General features: G+C 34.7%; 1 pseudogene; it reads right to left on the minus strand.

Annotated features, from left to right (window-relative positions):
* Positions 1 to 6,972: 6,972 nt before the first annotated feature.
* LOC149168593 (ruBisCO large subunit-binding protein subunit alpha, chloroplastic pseudogene) overlaps positions 6,973 to 17,837 on the minus strand; it is a 174,693-nt pseudogene continuing 163,828 nt past the window's right edge.

A 17,837-nucleotide genomic window follows, 5' to 3' on the forward strand; every position in this document is an offset into this window, starting at 1 on the left:
GTCAGTGTGACTCTGTTATTGTATTATTTGATAGCTAATATTAGTTCTTATGAAAACCCCAGTTGGATTTTTTTTAATGTTATTTGACTTTTGAATGGCAACAACTTGTATTAGAGTTTGCTCACTTATCCCTAATACTCTGTGTGCATAAAAAAATTATGTTAATTGTGGTGGTTTCTCTTGAGTGGTATATATTTATTTCGTAATCATAGTCATGTCATTTTCCCTTTTTCTAAATATTAGTTCATATTTTTCCTGAACTTGGTTATATGTGCACATTTTTATTTTTAATATTGGTGTATTTGATGGATATTAGTTAGGAACCATGCTAGTTAATTAACATAGATATTTAGATGTTACCTTTGACCCTCTTTGTACTATTACTTGAAATCCATTCAGATACTACTAATTTGCTAATGTTTTTCTTTGCCAGGGGAAAGGAGACATCTTTGGTTTCGTATGAAATCGAAGGTAAATATGTTACATATGTTTATCGAATATCTTGGTTTAAACTCCATAATTCATTATAAATTAATTTCTTAGATTCTAATTTATAATATGTTTCAACTATCCTTGCAGGTAATCTCTAAAGTCTTCACTTGTACAAGTCGCTTCTTTCTATGGTGAGATTCAACTGTGCAAGTTAGCTAAACTATCCTTTCATATTCACTAGGTTGGGTTCCTTGGTTATTTTGGCATGAACACCATACTTGAAGATGGAATTATTTCATTTATTATTATTAGTTTCAAACTTCAGTCATGAACACTACCTATGTGGCTATGGCCTTTTGTATTAAATATTTGTTTTCAAAGTTTTCCTCTAGGGAACTGACACATTTGTAAATAAATTCCTAAAAATTCTTCTTGTGAACTTATTTTAACAACCTTTGTGTCATTATTTTGATAATATACCAATCTTTATTTAAATAGTTTATTGTTTGTAATAATATATATGTATTTTTTAACTTTATTTTGAAAGTTCTTGCATGTAGATAAACTAATATAATTACACGCTCTTCAATTCTTGCAAACAACTATTTATGTTACAATGATTTTATTTACTTATACTCTCAACATACCAAATGTATATATAATATCTGTAAAAACACATTTATGTCTCCAGGTATAAATTGTCTACAAGCATTGAAAAGAGTTGTACATGTACAAATAATTACAATATTAATTCCTGCCTTATAAAATGTAGAAATCGTTTATATATATATATATATATATATATATATATATATATATATATATATATATATATATATATATATCTTTTTGCTATTATTTTAATTCTATTATTTATACTCTTAATCTATTATACAGTCTGAAAACAACATATTACTCCTTTTTCATAATCATTATGTTTCTCATTTCAATCAAAGTTTTTCCAACTCCACATAAGTATAAACTAAAAGTTCTACTTTATGAATAATATCCTATCAATTCATAACAGTCTCTTTTCCTCTTATGTCATCTTACATAATCAATTGGTTTTGCATTTTGTATAAATTATATTCTAGATTGTAACATGAATATTCTATTTCATTTCCCTCTTTCTCTAATATAACACAAATACAATTCTCTTTCCTTTTTAAAATAGATAAAAGAATAGAAGTTAGAGATACCAACTTAAAAACAGTATTTCTTTTCTCTGGAAAATTAATGGTCAAACACTTTAGCTCCTCCCAACCTTGAAACAACAACACATCTAGTGTCTCCCTGAACATACAAGGCTTGCAACTTTTCTTTCATGTTTGTTTCTTCTTGCTGCTCTTCTGTATCTTTTTCTCTCCATAATAATGATACATTAACAAGTAAAACCATAGATATATCCCATATACCACTCTATTGTTGGTTAATAACTACCTCCACATCACCAATAGGTGTCACATAGTTATCTTCTCATTAATGAGCCCATGTTTACCACTCTTGAGGACAACTCCTTGTCTTTTAGGAAACAATTAATTGGACAATATCATAATTCCTCAAATAAATCTAATCATTCTGATGCAGGTTACCCTACAAAACCCAGAATATTTTTACATCTCATGCATATACAAATGCGTCTTCAATATCAAGCTCCGAAATTCCCCATTCCAGCTATTCCCCAAACACTTTCAATATGCGGAAGCATTTAAACATATGCAATAAAATCATAACCCGACAATCTTCACTCAAAGGTTCCTTCATGAATGGAAATCTTTTCCCTTCTAATGGTACGAAACCATACACTCCACAATCAATTTTCCATGGGATTAAACCTAAGCTTCAAAACTTCATGCAAAAGTTTGTCAAACACCACTCAAATATCAAGAATTTAACAAATCGACTCTGTTTCTGTTAATTAAGCACGTCCTTGCCTTTTTAAAACAAACTTGATATTGGTTGAACAGCCAACCCATTCAACGCCATAATAAACCATCGTTTCATCTATCAATTTAATCTTCGACCAGGTTCAACTTAATCTAAAGCATCAACAATCATAGTTCCTACGAAATCATCATTTCCAGTCGATATTGAAGCCACCGCTTTAATATCCTCCCATCCTTTTACAGGTCTGGACTTTGTTTTCAACGCCTCAACAAGGCCCTGCACAGTTTTATCAATTCCCTTTTTTTAAGGAAACTGGATTGGCTCCTGAACTAACATTCAAAAGTCCCAGCTTTATAATTTCCCATGCTAAAACAGATGCAGTAGTTGTCCCATCACCTGCTGAATCATTGGTCTTACTTGCAACCTCCCGGATCAAAGTTGCTCCTGCATTTTCCATTGCATCAGGAAGTTCAATAGCACGAGCAATTGTAACTCCATCATTAACAACTTTTGGAACTCCAAATTCATCTAACACAACATTACGACCTCTAGGTCCCAACGTAACCCCAACCGCATCAACCAATTTGTCAATGCCTATCTGCAATGCAACGCAGGACACCTGATCGAAGGCAATATCCTTTGCCGCCGCTTTCACAACAAGCCGGCTTCTTCTTCCCCATTGCTTCGCATTCAATGCTATCGGCCTCGCCAACAGGCACTGTTTCGGTAAGCCCTTGCTATTCTCTTATCTGACGTACTGATTTAACTCGCTTCAATGCTAACTTATGCAAATAAGTGTCCTCAGCCAATTACATTAGCGTTAAAACGCCTTTATAACAGGTTGATCTGTATATAAACACCGCAACTCTCCCCTGTTTTATCTGCACAGTTGTATGATAAATTGGTGGGTTTAAATCGCTCTTGGCAAACTCTTCAAATTTCGATTTCTTACCATAACGTCGATGCAATTTCTATTTGGGATCACCACTTGCCGGAATGATATGTCACGTAAGTTTCGCATAGTTCATATCGCCGACGCCACAATTCTGGAACCAATTCACTCCAAAATTGATTATAATCTTCGCCTCCAGTTTTATTGCAATATGATGGGATATGCAATTTCTCCCGCTCAGATGACAATTACACAGAATCTATACAGTAAACACCGTTTATTTTCCTTTGGCAAGATTCTGAAGCAATTGCCGCATTGATGATCTTCGTGTCACTCTGTGCTATCACCCTGTTCCAATAAGAATTCACTCACTCACAATTTGTATGTTAATGACTTTTCCACACTCACAAAATGTGACAGTGCCGAGACTGAATAAAACACAGAATTCATATAATTTTCATAAGAACACACAGACTACCATCATTTCAAACAATTTCTCAGAAAAGAACAATGTCCGAACTTCACAATTCGTTGTATAATGGTGCATTCAATATTTATTAAAATCACAATAAACAGTAGAACAACTCTCGGCCTTTGGCCCAATTATACAGTAAAAATGACCCCTGTCAATCGATACAGTTCACCCACATTCTGAGCTTACGCTCCACACAAAACCTATTCTAATCTACCTGATCTATTTTTTGCCTTCTAAGCTCATTAATCTATACAAATTGAATTGAACTGATTTAGGTTCAAACCCCTTTAATCACTCAACAAAGTCCTCAAATATCTCAACAAAATCCTAAAATCGCTCCTGAATCCCTAAGGGTCCTCTCTCACCCAAAATTAATGAAACTAATTTCTAAATTAATATTTAGAAAAATCTCCCATCCCTTTACATCCTCCACTGACCAAATATAATTTAATCACTCAAAAGCCTATTAATATTTACATAAATTTAATGTTTTCTCAAAAACATGAGACCCCTTAGTTTTAATAAATACAAAGAAGTTTTCTGAGTCTATGCTCCTGCATCAGACTCCCAAGGTAGAAAATGATCATGATCTCCAAATCATGCGTTTTAAATCTTTTTCCGCCTGGATCCCACATTTTTTTTTGTAACTCATCATCTATATCTGTTGTTTGCTTCTTTTCTCCAGGTCTCCATATCTTATGCTGTCTTGCTCCAATTTCTGCACTTTCACAACTTGTCTCCGTCTTCATTTTGTTGCTGCTGCTTCTCTTACTTGTTGATGTCTTCCTCTGAGACACTTTCAACATGATTCTTCTGATTAAATCAATTTCTTTGTCTAATAAATCTTCAGACTGCTGATTTCTTGCTGCCTGCTGAGCTAAGACGGCTTGCTCAGTTTTTACTTTCTCTATTTGTATTGTCACTTGCTGACTTCTTGCCTCTATGCTTGTTTCTATTCTGACTGCCACCCGATCATCCATTCCCTCTTGTCTTCTGGAACAGAAAACCTCTTCTCCCTTCATTTGACTGCTCGACTGAGTCAAATATTCACCAGTACCTGCAACAATACTTGCATTCACAAAACACTTGTTAGAATAAAAATCATAAGGCCTTAGTGCCTTACTTCCCACTGCCAGCACTTCAGTATGCTGATCCCAATCATTCTTGAGACTATTAGTTAGTCTTTCCTCGACATCATCTTCTTCAAGAATACCTCTGTGTTCTGGAACCTCTTTATTTCCATTCATCTCTGTTTTTATATTCTGAACACTTATCCTTTGTGCTTCTAGTCTCTGCTCCAGAACCCTTAACTCATGCCATAAACCTGTCATCTCCTTTGAGGAACTTTCTGTGCAATCTTCAATACTTTCACAAGCCAAGCTTTCTGTTGTCACCATCTCATCATCTGTTATCATAACATAATTCTGATTCTGAAATCCTGCAATAAAATCAGTTATCTGTCCATCACTTAATAAAAACAATTGATCATCATCATGTATCATCCCTGCATTCATACACAACTTGTCAGTTTGAAAACTACAAGTTTCAACAACTTTAACTGTCGGTTCATATACCAACTCTTCCAGCTGAATCTCCTTTTCATTCATATGAACTTCCTCCTGTACTGTAACAGTAAAAGCATCACTGCTTTCTTCTTCAGAGTACTTATCTCCTGAAAGACTCCTTTCCACACTTGCGACAGCTTCACAAGATTGCGCATCCTCCTCAGCCCCTGTAACCACATCAAAATTATCAGCTACAAAAATACAAGAGTTCACATTATCCAGTTGGTCTGGATCTACCCAATAACTCAAGAAATCATCAATGGTCTCCTCCTCTATTTCATCAATGGAAACCTCCTCTTCCAACTCAGCTGCTCTGAATTCTTCCTGTCTCAACTGTACATCCATCATCTGCTCGAGCTTCTTCAGCTCTTCTGTTAACTGCATGTTTATCTGTCGATCCCTTTTCTGCTGTAGCCTCTGCCACTTCACTCTCTTCCTCATCATCCAACCATGTCTCTGGCCTTTCATATTTTCCTGCAACAACTCCATCAATAACTCAAGATGAATTGTGATCTCAGCTTTCTCTTTCTCGTACTATTCATTAGTCCACTGCTTCAATATGCCATTTGCCTTAGCATCTTTCTCCCTCATTCTAATGTGGTTTCCCTCCGAACCTCTGCTTTCTCCTTTATGACTTTCAGTAGTCATTTCCTTCGCCATGAGTTTCTCACTCATGAGTTGCATCAAGCCTCTGCAACAATAACCTCTCAATTGCCACTTACCTCACCAATCCCTTCCTCCGGATCTGGACTTTTGGTAATCACCCGGTCCTCTGCTGGAACCTTTTGAGCATTCTCCACTGCTCCTTTAGGCTTTTCTCACCTGCAACTCTTAAGAACACACTTGTCCTTTTCATTCAACCTCCATTGAATCTTTAGGTTCTGCCACACACCTAGAATCCTATGTTGGATTTCATCACTGCTCTCAAGCTGTGATCTGCTTCTTCCTGCTGAGATTTCTCCACTATGCCTGCAACCAAATTTTGTAAATAGTCTTCAAACTAGAGCTAAATATCAACTACACAATCTCACCTTTCAAGATCCTGTTGATCTCGCTTCCTTCCTCAACTGCACTTGCATACCTGTGCTGCCATCTTCATCAGTTTCACAATCCGACATTCATTCACCACATGCAAATAACTAAATTAAATTAAAAAAAAAACTTGAATCCTCTCCCAGAGCTATTTCAGCTCTTCAACAAAACCTTCTGTTTGCATTCAGAAAACAAACATTCTTCAATCTCAACAGAGCCAGGCTCTGATACCAAAAATTGATGTAGGTTACCCTGCAAAACCCAGAATCTTTTTACATCTCATGCGTATACAAATGCATCTTCAATATCAAGCTCCGAAATTCCCCATTCCAGCTATTCCCCAAACACTTTCAATATGCGGAAGCATTTAAACATATGCAATAAAATCATAACCCGACAATCTTCACACAAAGGTTCCTTCATGAATGGAAATCTTTTCCCTGCTAATGGTACGAAACCATACACTCCACAATCAATTTTCCATGGGATTAAACCTAAGCTTCAAAACTTCATGCAGAAGTTTGTCAAACACCACTCAAATATCAAGAATTTAACAAATCGACTCTGTTTCTGTTAATTAAGCACGTCCTTGCCTTTTTAAAACAAACTTGATATTGGTTGAACAGCCAACCCATTCAATGCCATAATAAACCATCGTTTCATCTATCAATTTAATCTTCGACCAGGTTCAACTTAATCTAAAGCATCAACAATCATAGTTCCTACGAAATCATCATTTCCAGCCGATATTGAAGCCACAGCTTTAATATCCTCCCGTCCTTTTACAGGTCTGGACTTTGTTTTCAGCGCCTCAACAAGGCCCTGCACAGTTTTATCAATTCCCTTTTTTTAAGGAAACTGGATTGGCTCCTGAACTGACATTCAAAAGTCCTAGCTTTATAATTTCCCATGCTAAAACAAATGCAGTAGTTGTCCCATCACCTGTTGAATCATTGGTCTTACTTGCAACCTCCCGGATCAAAGCTGCTCCTGCATTTTCCATTGCATCAGGAAGTTCAATAGCATGAGCAATTGTAACTCCATCATTAACAACTTTTGGAACTCCAAATTCATCTAACACAACATTACGACCTCTAGGTCCCAACGTAACCCCAACCGCATCAGCCAATTTGTCAATGCCTATCTGCAATGCAACGCGGGACACCTGATCGAAGGCAATATCCTATGCCGCCGCTTTCACAACAAGCCGGCTTCTTCTTCCCCATTGCTTCGCATTCAATGCTATCGGCCTCGCCAACAGGCACTGTTTCGGTAAGCCCTTGCTATTCTCTTATCCGACGTACTGATTTAACTCACTTCAATGCTAACTTATGCAAATAAGTGTCCTCAGCCAATTACATTAGCGTTAAAACGCCTTTATAACAGGTTGATCTATATATAAACACCGCAACTCTCCCCTGTTTTATCTGCACAGCTGTATGATAAATTGGTGGGTTTAAATCGCTCTTGGCAAACTCTTCAAATTTCGATTTCTTACCATAACGTCGATGCAATTTCTATTTGGGATCACCACTTGCTGGAATGATATGTCACGCAAGTTTCGCATAGTTCATATCGTCGACGCCACAATTCTGGAACCGATTCACTCCAAAATTGATTATAATCTTCGCCTCCAATTTTATTGCAATATGATGGGATATGCAATTTCTCCTGCTCCGATGACAATTACACAGAATCTATACAGTAAACACCGTTTATTTTCCTTTGGCAAGATTCTGAAGCAATTGCCGCGTTGATGATCTTCGTGTCACTCTGTGCTATCACCCTGTTCCAATAAGAATTCACTCACTCACAATTTGTATGTTAATGACTTTTCCACACTCACAAAATGTGACAGTGCCGAGACTGAATAAAACACAGAATTCATATAATTTTCATAAGAACACACAGACTACCATAATTTCAAACAATTTCTCAGAAAAGAACAATGTCTGAACTTCACAATTCGTTGTATAATGGTGCATTCAATATTTATTAAAATCACAATAAACAGCAAAACAACTCTCGGCCTTTGGCCCAATTACACAGTAAAAATGACCCCTGTCAATCGATACAGTTCACCCACATTCTGAGCTTACGCTCCACACAAAACCTATTCTAATATACCTGATCTATTTTTTGCCTTCTAAGCTCATTAATCTATACAAATTGAATTGAACTGATTTACGTTCAAACCCCTTTAATCACTCAACAAAGTCCTCAAATATCTCAACAAAATCCTAAAATCACTCCTGAATCCCTAAGGGTCCTCTCTCACCCAAAATTAATGAAACTAATTTCTAAATTAATATTTAGAAAAATCTCCCATCCCTTTACATCCTCCACTGACCAAATATAATTTAATCACTCAAAAGCCTATTAATATTTACATAAATTTAATGTTTTCTCAAAGACATGTGACCCCTTAGTTTTAATAAATACAAAGAAGTTTTCCGAGTCTATGCTCCTGCATCACATTCATATTCGATGCCTAGGACTTATTGATGGGTAATAACACTTCCATAAATAAATTGTATCATTTTTCTCTTTTAGCCATTTGTGCTCAACAATTAATTTTTCCAAATTTCTTCATTTACAAAAGTAAACATAGTAAATATAATCTTTCAATAAGTTATTATAAGCATTAAATGTGTTGATAATTATAATATTCATTTGTATTTCAATGTATAATACTAAGAAAAAACATACTTATGCATATCTAATTGCAAAAATTTCTCAAGCGAAGGGATATCACATCCTCCCCCACTCGAATTTGACATTGTCCCGGTGCCTATTCAATGTCATTCTAGAAACATTTTCCAATATTTCATAAAAATGGAGAAGGATATGCTTCTTTAAAAGCATCCTCCAACTCCCAAGTTGCTTCTTCTAGATTAAAATGTTTCCATTGAACCTTCAGCTGTGTTACATCTCTATTTCGGGACATAACTACTCTCAAGTCTAGAATGTGCAGTAGTTCTGCTAGGAATTCTCCCTTTGGTTTCACTTGTACAACATGTCAATCAATTACATGAGATGGATCATGTACATACTTTTTCAATAAAGAAACATGAAACACATTATGAATTTTAATGTTGGTTGGTAGGGCTAGCTGATAAGTTATATGTCCAACTTTGGCTAACACCTCAAAAGGTCAATAATATCTGGGTGAAAAATTGGTACAACTACCAGTCTAAGTATTTTTTTCTTGGGATTGACTTTTAAATACACATGATCTCCCACATTAAGCTCTTTCTAATTTCTTTTTAAGTCTGCATAACTTATTTGAAGATCTTTGGTTGTTTTCAAATTTGCTTAACCTGCTTGACCACTTCTTCTGTTTCCTTTAACAATTCTGGTCCTAATACTAATCTATCTTCAGGGTGATCCTATCTTAGGGGTACCTTGCATCTTTTTCCATACATGACTTCAAAAGGGATCATTTTCAAGGAGGTTTGATATCTATTGTTATAATCAAATTCTACTAAGTGCAAATAATCCTCCCATTTTGTTTGTTTTTCTTTAACATATATCCTTAACATTTCCTCTAATATATGATTGGTCCTCTTTGTTTGACCATCAGTTTGAGAATGATGGGATGTACTAAAGTTTAAATTTGTTCCCATGTTTTCAAACAACCCTTTCCAACATTTGGATGTGAACTTTTCATCCCTATTTGAAATTACAACTTTAGGTATCCCATGAAGTCTGAGGACTTACATTATGAATAGTTATGTAATGTTTATGGACTTAAAAGTGGATTTGTCTAGGATAAAGTGTGCAGCTTTGCTAATTTTATCAACCATGACCATAATGGATTCATGATGTTTCCTAGTCTTTGGTAGTCTAGTGATAAAATCCATTGAAATTGTCTCCCATTTCCATTATGGAATGGGTAGGGGTTGCAACAACCAAGCAGGATGTTGATGAGATGATTTAACTTGTTGGCACTCAAGACATCTAACTACATATTCTACAGTCTCATTTTTCATATTTGGCCAGTAAAAATCATTTCTTAACATAGTAATCGACTTTTTATAACCAAGATGACCAATTGTTGGTTTTTTGTGCACCTTGTTTAAGACAAAGAATTTCATATTTATATCATCACATATATAAATTTTGCCTTTAAAAAACAATAAATCTTGGTTGTCCATTAAAAAATCACTTCTCTCCTCATCCAATTTTTATGTTTTCTACACATTTTCCTTGATTTTAAGATATTTTGAATCATAATTTGTAGCTATTTTGACTTGATCTACGCAATTTGTTAACGAAATTGTTGTGGACGTAACACAAATTTGATTAATATTTTTTCTTAAAGCATTAACTATGTTATTTTCTTTCCATTTAATATGTGTAATATCAAAAGCATACACTAATGAAAGTTAACCACCTTACTTGTCTAGGATTTATGTTAGGTTGATCAAATAGATATTTGAGCCTAACATTATATTTCCTTAACTGAAATATTCTCCCTATCAAGTAATGTCTCCATGTTTGAAAGCATGAATGATGGATTCTAGTTATATATCATGAGTATAATAGTTTTTCTCATGTTATTTTAGCTTTCTAAACCCATAACGAATAGCATGACCATCCTACATCAAAACTCCCCCTAGACCTTCCTTACATGCATCTGTACATACCACAAAATCCTTGCTAGGATCAACCAATTTTAAGATTGGAGTTGTGGTCAAGAGTTGTTGTTGGAGGACCTAGTCAGTTTGACCGACTAGTGGAATGGAAAAAGGGCTAGTCATCTTTACCAACTAGACCTAGTCAAGTCGATAGTCTGTAATGTGATGTAAGGTTAACTAATGATAGTTTAAGCAACATAATCAGTCAAACAGTTAGTTAGACCTGCATAATTATCTCGTTATTCTATATATATTTGTATGTATAGCAATGTAACATGTTGGATTGATACATAATAAGGAACACATATGTGTGTCTTGGTTATCTCTCCATTACTGTATTTATCATATCTCTATATGCTTACTATATAGTTTCTTGAAGTTTGTCTACTAGTAAAAAATGTATGTTATTCGCTAGATTACAACATTGGTTTCGTTGCCAGTAGTCAGAACTCGAATCATACATTATGCAAGTATAAATGTTAAAATTAGACGAGATACAGTTATGGTGGGAAGCAAAGATTAATAATTATTTAAATAACTACACATGAAGGAATTGGTTGTCTCTTGCGGAAGCCAGAGCTAACTATTTTAAAAAACCACATGAGAATTTTATAAAAGGTGCTCCAGTGGAGATCAAAAATTTCCACGACAACGTCACCAATGAAAAAACATCAAAATGAAACTGACACCCAACTATTACTGAAATTTTCAAATGATGGTCGAACGAACTTATATGAGTGGATCGAGTCGATTCTAGAAGATTACTCCGAAGAACAAGCCCTCGAAGACCAAAATTTTGTTGAACATATAAAGCCTTGATTTTACGACGACTTACTGTAATAGCCTTGGTTAAAAATCCATGTAAAATATATATAAGACCACAATCATGGGACACGTATTCCAAGCTGAATGGTGGGAAAACATCGTAGTGGGTGTTCATTTCAGTTATTATGGCTAAAGAAAATTGGAAAAGGCTTTGGAAAGGAAAGAGGCATTAATTGGCATTTTATTTATGAAAATAATGAAAAATAGGAGAAAATGAAGGTGAAAGGTCAAATGTTTCATGTGAGGAGGAAATGAAGGAAAATAATGGAAATTGAAGAAAATAGAGGCCTCGTTAATAAAAAGGCTTATGAGGATCAGTTGGTAAGATTTTCATAGGTTCTGGTGGAGCTCTCTTCTAATCTCTCTCTCTCTCATACTCTTGGACACTAGAATTTCCTAGAGCACTCTTGGAGGAGTGTGGAATACTTGGAATTTGGAGCAAGAAGGCAAAGGAAAAGCAGGAATGCACAAAAGGACATTGGGATCAGCAACTACAGTTGGTTTTTCTTGCAAGTATCGAGTTTCATGTATGGTTTCCTTGCTAGTTTTTCCATGCATGGCACATGCATGGCACATGCATGTAGTTTCTTGCTTATGAGTTGTCATTGGCATGGAGGATTGACTAGATTAACGATGGTTTTTCCTAGACTTTTCATTTCTTGGATAGTCATGGTGCTATGGGTTTTACTTTTGTTTTCTGGTTGGTTTTCTTGTGCCTTTGGTTGTGGGTCGAGTTATTAGTGTTGGCATTATGATACAAGTATTATCCTTGATGGAAACTCTACAGGTCAACTCAGTTTTGATAAGAGGCTAACAGGAATATTCAGAGGCAATACGACAGTGGTACAGAGGATCATGAAGATGGATCTAAGGTTTATTGATTAGAATAAAGAAGTTGAAGGAAGAAGGTGATGTAAGAGCAATTTAAGAGATACACACAGGTTCACTTAGTCCAAGCAGCGTATACACAAAGGTACTCAGAACAAAAATAGCATATAACGTGCACACGCACTCCCACAAAAGGAAAAGCACGTACATGTCGAAAACCATGGTTTTCGTCTGAGGTATTTGGTCCAAGGTATATTGGACCATGATATTGACCCTAGGTATTTAGTCTGAGGTATTCGGTCTGTGGTATTTGATCCAAGGTATTGGTCCTAAGTGGATTTGGTCCATGGTATATAGAAAGGCCAAAAACTATATAAATAAGAGAGGATCATAAGGCCATATGTGCAAGTGAATAATATTCTAAGGAATACTTCTATCTGAAGTATATTTTATGTTGCAAGGTTATGTTTGGGACTAGATCTGAAATATTTATGTGCACCTTGAGTTCAATATTGGATCAGGATCTTGAGACCTGAAATGACTTATTCTTGAATGATATGATATTGGTTGAGGCTAGATCTGATGTTTTTGCATCTATTTTATTCATTATCTTTCATGATCTGGGTTTGTCTGAAGTTTGGAATTGCAGCAAAGTTCCGAGTCAATATTTTAATGTCTGTAAGCAAGTTCGTCTTGGCAAAAGAGCGTATACACGCAGGTCCTATTCTTTCAATTAGCGTATACAAAAGAAAAGCTTGATACTTAGAGATGACTGATCTATCAGATCAGTATTGCTGATTTATTGCTACTGCCATTCTACTGTTGTCTGTCAATGAAGTCTTCTTAGATCCGAATGTAAATCTGAATGCATAAGTAGGTTGATATTTGATTGATTGTATAAGTGAGAAGAATTGTTTTCTGTTGTCTGCCTGTGTAAAGTTATGTAAGTACACTACTGGTTGGTACAATTTGTAATTTAGAGATTTTATGATTCAGAATCTTTAGAGGTATATGCAGGTTGGGCTGAAGGAAGTAGCGTATACACGCAGGTTTTCTTCATTGAAGGAGTGTATACATTCTAACACATGAATTTTTGAGGTTTCAATTGGTTCTGAATGTTGATACAGGTTTTTGGGTTCGGCACAGTGTTCTGATGACAGTGATCTGATTGTTTCAAATTAAATTCATGTTGGTTGATGAAGTATGAGTTTCTAAATTTCTAATGGGTTATTGATGAGTCAAGGTCTTCATATGTCTTGATATGTGCTAGGAGCATCTAGTCTAAAAATTCATGAAATGTGGTCCCTGGTGGAAGAGTGGAGTAATCTGTAGGCTAGCACCTATGTACTAGTAAACATATGTAACAGCCCAAAATAAATATCTAATTAACTTATTAACATTAACTTAAATCAGAGTGGCCCTTACCTAGCCAAATAAACATGTGATTAATAAAACTAAATTCAACTATGAATAGTGCTTACTTGTGGTAGAAGTAGGCTTACCACAACAAGGTTTTGGGGACGACTCTCCACCCAACCGTAGGCTCAATTGTGCAAGGATTCTGCTACAACTGGCCACCCCCGAGCCCTCAATCAACGTACTACTGCCAGTGACTCCTAAGTCTTAGTATACCATTCTCCCAAGAGAATGAAAGATAGAATCTCGGAATGATAAAATGCAAGAATGCCTCTCATCTTCCTCGCCATCTATTAAATAGAACAAACAATGGAAGAGGAACCACATGCACACACTCCATGTGTCTCATGCAACTTTCTTTTGATTTCTTTCTTTTTGATAGTTTCCTTTTCTTGTTTTATTTCCTTCTTTTTGATAGTTTCCTTTTCTTGTTTTATTTCTATTTATTCTTATTTAGAGTTTTTGTATGGTTATTACTATTTTTATTTTTATTATTTTTATTTATTTTCTTGTATATATTTTTTAATATCATTTATTATTTAACATTTATGATTTATTATCTTTATTATTTTTATTATTTATTATTAAGTGATTTATTTATTATTATTAATTATTATTTGTGCATTATTTATTATTCTATTATTATTTATTATTTTTATTATTATTTATTATTTTTATTATTTATTATTTATTATTTATTATTTATTAACTTCATGTTTCCAACACCCTTTACTGAACTAGTATAACCAGCAGGCATTGAAAGTCTCCAACACCCCGAGAAATCTCAAGGAATCTCTATCCTTTTTCCCACTTTCGGCACCAGGCATAAGCCTGACCCAGTCTGTATCCTAGTCCAAGGCTGGCCCCAAGGCTCGCGCCTGACTCAGACCTCATCTACCCCAAGGCAGGCATCCGATCCGGTACTCAATGACCCCGGGCATCTCACAAGGCTGGCCCACTCCCTCCACAACTACTAAGGCGCACAGCCCCAGGCATTGAAGTCCTTTACATCCCTTCCAGACTTCGGCATCCCAATCCAATACTAGGCACCTAGCCTAGAACATCAGGCACTTGGCCTCCTCAAGATGGTCCCATAGCCCTTCTAGAGCTATCCATCAAGAGCTATACACGAGACAAAGGAACCACTGGCATATGTAGTGTTGATTGAGTTTGTCCCCAGCCCATATGGTGTTACTTATTCTCCCTCGTGCGTATGGGCTCGCACAAGATCATCAAATAAACCGGCCCTCTCGACCCATTTGTGGAGTCCTGTCAATCATCACACCTCAACATGCAACCAATGCATCAGCTATACCATCATAGTATCATAGAAAATAATCCACATGCCAAGTCTTGCATGTCATCATGAGAACATTCATCATTATGAATAATAACGAACTGCATGCTTATGCATGTCATAAATTTGTATGAAACTATCACATGCTTCACCTCATGAAATACTATCATAAGTTATGACATCAAAATATTTACATCAAAGACATATCATGACTTCACATAATAAATGAACCACATGTCACTAAACCTCATATTATAGCATCATAATTCCTATGCCACGTTATGCATATCATATCCATCATGAGTATTCAACATTAAATACTTGTCATCACATAGTAAATGAATATGTCAATATACCTAGACATAACATCATAATGCCTATGCATATCATCATCATCATAAGTATACATCATCACTATTGTAACAACTATATAAATATGAATCACATGAGCATGATCACCCTCATACCATCATATCATGAAACATCGTTAATCTGAGAAACATTTCAATACTTATCAAATATAGAATAATATTCTATAAGCATTCTTATCATGATTCATCAATTTCATTTACTTGTACAAACATTGAATATCAAGTATGAACTAACATTATTCTTAATCTCTCACCACTTATTCTTCCTTCCCCAATGAAATTCATTGCTAATATGTTACCATTTGTATAATCATTTAAATCATCAATATCAAGTTAAAATTCCATGATCACTATACATATTTTTCTTATCCAAATAGCACACATACAAGAGGTCATCCTTATTTAAGTCTTATTTTATGCTTAATCTACCTGCATGAGGGCTTGTTGCCCCCTCATGATTTATTCATTAGTTGCATAATTTTCATTGTTCATCCTAAAAAGATTTGCTTTTCTCATCAAGTTTCCACTTGATCTCTATTAGTGTAGATTCACCCATGTTCAAGTTGGAATAGGGATTCTTCCACTTTAATTTTCACTCATTAAATATTCAGTTTAGACTTTGAAATGATTGGAACCACTACCATCATTATCATCTATGAATGATTTGGTATGCCCATTGTATTTTGGCAATAACTTCTTTCAATACTAATGACGCGCACTAGTAAGTTGTTTTGTATGAGGTAACAATATATGATCAATCCACTCCTGAGTGAAATTTATTCAATTTCACCCTTTATTAGTTGAATCTCACTTCTTTTGCCAATTTATATGTAATCCTTATCAAAGTCTCATTATAGAATTTCCAACTATATTTCCAACAATATTTCTTCCTACACTTCATGCTCAATGTTTTCTCATTAGTCTACATCATGTATTTCTTTTTCAAAAAGTTAAACAATTATTATCCTTGGAACATTTTCCTAGTTTATCATTGGTCATTTCTCATCAATTACAAGTGCTTAGAACTTCCTATAATGACACTTATATAGGTCATCACTTTGACCTTACCAATCATGTTGACCAATCCACTTCGTGTTTACTAGCTTCAAAGATAGAAATATTATTAAATTGGCCTTGTTTTCTCACCTTTAGTCATACTAGTTTATTTTCCTCCTCTCTCTGAAATGTATAAAATTGTTACACTAGGAAATATTGTTACTATTTCTCCAATCACATAACTTATCTTCTCAAATTGATGAATTTTATTATGGATTCACTTCTTTAATTCAATGTTATCATACCCTTCAGGCCCTTGACAATGACCTTTTTTATTATTTAACTGCGTTAGTTGATCATTAATGTTGCTTCCACTTCTTAAGGTTGTTGTCTATATATTTTTCCATCACCTTATTCTAATAATAGGTTTGTTGTTCTCCCAAGGCTAGTATCTTGTTATCTTAGGTTTATATTTATTAGTTCCCTGAAATTACACCACTATTTTCTCACACCTTCGCCAAATAGCTAGTGTTTCTTTAATTTACATATTAACTAAACTAGTTTTGCATGTATGCCACTTCATATTTAATGGTCTCTTTTACAAGTTCATTCCAAGCTTTTAATGTTACATTATCAAGTAGATAAGATGCATATTGATTTCTTTGTGGACTCATCAATACCACCATAATTTTATTATCATCTTTGTGAAAATAGTTGTGTTGCAAGGAGCATATAAAGAGGTGTCATCCTCATATGAAATTTCTTAATGTTATGAATTGCTTGTTATATCTTCTTTACCTAACCACAAAATTTCCTTCAGGCTATAGTTTATGAGATATAAAAAAGATATCAAAAGAATTGATTCCACTTTTGATTAATGCATGGAAAATGAGATGCAACCATAACTATAAACATGCACAAAATTGGACAAGAAAAATAATCTTCACTAAGTGAAGATTCACATTAATTTCAAAGGCCACCTAATAGCCAACATAATTCTATGTTAAAACATGACTACAAGGAAAAAGGGGAAAAACATTCTAATAGAAATAAAATTAAAACATGGTCAATATTTCAAAATAATTATACCATGAATATTTTCTTACAATTAATCACCAAAATAAAAGAAGAAAAGAGTAGACAAGTTATTACCCATTACTATTTCATGTTCTATAATTTTC

The sequence above is a fragment of the Pinus tabuliformis genome, chromosome 4_2 (genome assembly GCF_031772625.1).
Source record: "Pinus tabuliformis cultivar Carrire ecotype Pingquan chromosome 4_2, CPIR1, whole genome shotgun sequence".
In the NCBI taxonomy this organism is placed as follows: Eukaryota; Viridiplantae; Streptophyta; class Pinopsida; order Pinales; family Pinaceae; genus Pinus; species Pinus tabuliformis.